This window comes from Sorex araneus, chromosome 1, assembly GCF_027595985.1.
Source record: "Sorex araneus isolate mSorAra2 chromosome 1, mSorAra2.pri, whole genome shotgun sequence".
Taxonomy (NCBI): domain Eukaryota; kingdom Metazoa; phylum Chordata; class Mammalia; order Eulipotyphla; family Soricidae; genus Sorex; species Sorex araneus.
This window is the reverse complement of record NC_073302.1, coordinates 316154406-316159221: the sequence shown is the minus strand read 5'-3', so window position 1 is coordinate 316159221 and position 4816 is coordinate 316154406. Positions and strand designations below refer to the sequence as shown.

General features: G+C 37.8%; 1 pseudogene; it reads right to left on the bottom strand.

Moving 5' to 3' along the window:
- Positions 1-2339: 2339 nt before the first annotated feature.
- LOC101555646 (histone H3.1-like) lies at positions 2340-4387 on the bottom strand (annotated as a pseudogene).
- Positions 4388-4816: the final 429 nt, after the last annotated feature.

Sequence of the window (4816 nt, the reverse complement as noted above, 5' to 3'; positions counted from 1 at the left end):
TTTTTTTTTTGCTTTTTGGGTCACACCCAGCAACTCAGGGGTTTCTCCTGGCTCTGCACTCAGGAATTACTCCTGGCGGTGCTTGGGAACCATGTAAGATGCCAGGGATGAACCCAGGTTGGCCACGTGAGAGGCAAACCCCTACCCACTGTACTATTACTCTGGCCCAAGAAAAGTAATTTCTTTTTCATTCCCTATCACTGTCACTGTAATCCCATTGCCTGGGTCATGCCTGACAGTGCTCAGAGATTTTTCCTGACTCTGTCCTCATAGGTATCCCCTGACAGTGATCAGGAGATAATATGCAGAGTGAAGGATTAAATCACAGCAACAGCCAAAGTGGTCATTTGCAAAGCAATGTCTTCCCTTCTGTATGGTCTTTCTGGCCATAATTGTAAGCATAAAATATTAAGCAAAATACAACATCGACTAATAATGTTTTTGGTGGGGGGCTACACCCAGTGATGCTCAGGGTTATCCTTGGCTCTACACTCAGGAACCATTCCTGGTGGGACTCTGGGAATCAAATGGGATGCTGAGAATCACAGTTTGGCCATTTGCAAGGCAAGCACTGTACCCTCTGTATTATCTTTCTGGCCCCTCTACTAATAATTAATGTGGTAACATGGTGCAATATAAAATGCTTTATATGATTATTAAAGAAAATTATACTTGAATAAGAAAGTTTAAATAAAGAATAAAATATCATGGGAATTGCAAAATACTTAGCCTGTCTTTTTAAAAATCTTAGAATTTATTCAATGGATTTAACATTATTCTTATAGTGTATTATTAAAAATGTGATTTTTTTTTAGTTCATTAAAAGTTTGAGCACAAATTCTTCAGAGTAAAAGGCAAAAACTACCCAGGAAATATAACCAGTGGAATAAAAGTAATAGTATGTGGATGCTATTAAAATTTTAAATATTTAAATTTTCTCTTAAATATTTCATGCTCTGTTCTTTCTGTAATCTTTGTGTCACTATCATTTAAAAAATTTATTTGGCTGAAAATTAGTAACTTATATTTTCTAACCAAAGGGAAGTATTTTCATTCTAAGATACATCACTGCAAAGTGGCAAGGAAGAGCCAGAGAGTGTTCTGGGAACTGTGCAGGGAAGAGCCCCTGATAACCATATGAAACCCCAGATCAACCAAGCAAAAACAACTTGACATAAGTGCTCTTATTTGATATCAGTGTAATGTCACTTAGGCACTTCTAGTTATTTACTTAATAAAGTAGTTTTATTTGGGACAAATAAGACAGAAAAAAAAAAAGAAAAAAGAAAAAAAAACAGGACAGATTCTCCCGGAAGGGAAAGAAGAAAATGAATGCAGATGACTCTTGTGTGGCGTGTGCTGAAATTTTTAAAATCAAATTCCCTGCCATCTTGCTTACAGATCATAAATAGAATGCATCTACTTTTATTTTATTTCTCTTTGTATTTATTCATTGCTGGCAAAATCCAGTGGTGTTCAGGGCTTACTCCTGGAATGTTCAGGAAACCATCTAGGGTGTCAGGGATAGATCCCAGGTTGGCCACACAAAAGCAAGGATGTGTCTACTTTTTAAATGTCTGAGATGATGTAAGTTATCATTAGTCAGAGAGAACCAAACAGTTATTTAACATATTTGATTTTCCTTATTCACTATCGGGGAATGTATTTAGTTCAGACTTTATGGAAAATAGAGAGACTGCAAGAAAATTTAAAAGAGATCTACCTCTTGATTGATCCTGCAATTCTACTTCTAGATATATAGTGAAGAATATAAAACTACTAGCTTAGAAATGTGCATTCCTACACATGATGGAAACAACCTTAATTCACGTCAATGGGTGGTTGCATACAGAAAGACGTGGTATTGAACTAGGAAGAGAACACAGTGGGGTGAAATGCACACTTTGTATGCAAAAGTCCCATGTTTAATCCCCACTAGCTGTGGTCTCTGAGTACCACTGAAGTGACACTGCTGGACCTAAGCACCAGGATATCATCAGGCGAAGCACTAAAGCACCAGGTTCACCCAACTGGGCCAAGAATTATCAGGAGTAGCCCTTGACCCCCGCAGCACCTTGGGAGAGATCCCCTGAAAGAGAAGGTTCAAAGACTGTAATGGAAGGTTACTACTTCTCATCCACTGGGCATGATAAGGTAAAAAAAATTGGATAGGTTTAAACCTGCAGTCCTAAAATAAGTTATACTTTAAAACCAACATTATGTGACCTAATTATAGCACTGCACTGTAGCACTGTCATTCCATTAATCATTGATTTACTCGAGCGGGCACCTGTAGCATCTCCATTTGTCCCAGCCCTGAGATTTTAGCGTCGTAAACTTTATGCTGTCTCTCCGAGGATGTGGCATGCCAGCTGGATGTCCTTGGACATGATGGGACGTGTTTGGCATGGATGGTGCAGAAGTTGGCATTCTAGAGGAGCCCCAGCAGGTAGGCCTCACACGCCTTCTGCAATGCCATGAGGGCCAAACTCTGGGAGCTCAGGTGGGTCTTGAAGTCCTGCATGATCTCCCGCACCAGCCGCTGGAATGGTAGCTTGTGGATAAGCAGCTCGGTGGACTTCTGGTAGCTGCAGATCTCGCACAGCGACATGGTGTCGGCCGGTAGAGGTGCGGCTTCTTCACACCACCCGTTGCTGGCATGCTCTTGCGGGCCACCTTGTTGGGGCCACCTGGGTGGCCAGCTGCTTGCCGGGTGCCTTCACACCCGTTGACTTGCATGCAGTCTGCTTAGTACGAGCCCTCTCGTTCTTCCCAACTCAGCTGGAGACTCCTTCAGGGTTAGGGAAATGAGACCCATTTTTGCTACTGTTGTTGGCATATTAAGTATGTCAAGGGTAGCTTGCCAGGCTCTGCCGTGGGTGGGGGCAGGAGGCTTCTTTAGTCAATATGTGACTTAACAAAAATTAAAAAAATTAAAAGTTTTGTTTTGAAAAATAAAAAAATCAATTAATTTTATTTGGTTTTCTCCCCTCTGAAGATCATTTAGAATTTGGACATAGGCCTGGAGAAAATTTTGGTAGGTTGATTGACCTCAAAACCTGGCTGTCAGGCACTACTGAGCTAAGCTGATCATTGCTCCAAAGAAAACTGATGAGATAAATGTTCTCTGAAGCAAAGATTTGTTCATTTGTGTTCTATGGGCTTCACAATAAAGTTAGTATCAGATATTGACTATAGAACTCCAGTGGAAAGCAAGGCATCCAGTTGCCAATTTGAGCATAATGTTTCCCTCCCCATACCTTCTATGTAAGCACTGGTTAAGTGCAAGACCATATAATACTGCTCACAAAGAAAAAAAACTATAAGGAATGCATTCTATAGAAAATAATAAGATACTATTAAATGTTCCGTACTACAATTATGTTTACTTAGAATCTTAATGATGTCTTAAAATAAATTCAATTTTAAATTATTCTTATAATATGAATTAGAGTTTCTTTTTTCCTGGTCTTTATTGATTGATATAGATAATATTGGAAGTTTCGTGTTCATCTCACAGAAACTATTTGACAATCAAATCATTTTATTCTATATTTATAACAGTATAAAATAACAGTGGCATGCTACTTTCCAAATAATGGAAAGGTGATTTTACCAAAAAAAAAAAAAAAAAAAGCAAATGACCCAAGTTATTCTTTTTAAGATACAAAAGTGCACACTGCTGAGAGGGCATAATTATATTGCCTATATATCTAGAAGCCTTTTAAATAATAAATAGAAAGCCATGGGACATTTCAATAAATTATTTGCTACATTCACTTAAACAGGGTATTCAATAGTGGCTATTTAAACTTATTCATTCTAACTTCTGACAGCAGGAATAAAAGTATTAGCATTTTTAAGTGATTTTAATGCAGTGGATTTGTTGTTTTTTTCTGTTTAAAATATTAGTCTCTAGTTGCTTGCAAGTGTCATAATTCCACAGTTATGACTTCATTATAAGAACAGTATTTCAGCTTCCTTCACACACAACTAAGCTTAGGTTGCCTTCAATGGCAGCAACTCCAAGAATGACAACAAGAAAAAGGTTTTATTTTGAAACAAGAGGAAGATAAGACATATGGGAAATTGTGTTCATGGGAAACCCACGTACAGTCTCCTGAATCCAAGGCTAATATCTTGTAAGTTATATGAGTTTTTAAAAACATACCCTTCATTTCCTCTGGAGAGGAAAAATGCCGCTTCAATTCTCTTGGGAGATGCAAGTAAGTATTGGTAGTGTAGTCTGCTGACTTGTATCTTCCTCATTTTTTTTCCAATCTCCTGACTACTTAAATGTAATATCTGTATATTAACATTCCCACCTGAACAACACTTCAAAGATAATTGTTATGTTCATTTCAGAATCAAATTGAAAATTACCCATCTCGTAGTCTTTGCAACAAAAATATTCCCTCTCGTTAACCTAAATTTTTAGCATGTGATCAGTCAACTTCTTATCATTCCAATGTCTGATAAGTTCATCGTCCCACTCACTATATGTCTACAGAGTGACTCAGAAAGAACTTAAACATGAATCTTTTTGCTCAACAAATAGTTCTAAGCATAGTGATTCATAATGTGACAAGAATATTAGTGAAAGTTTTCTAGAATATTTATGAATTCATAGAAGTGGACATTTTATAGAATTTATGCCTTAAAAGATACTATAGCTTAATATACTTTGAAAAACCAAAAAATAAATTTTAAAATTTTAAAATCTTAAAACTGGGGCCCCGAGTGATAGTACGGGGGTAGGGCATTTGCCTTGCACAAGGCAGACCCCCAGCACCCCATATGGTCCCCCAGCACCGCC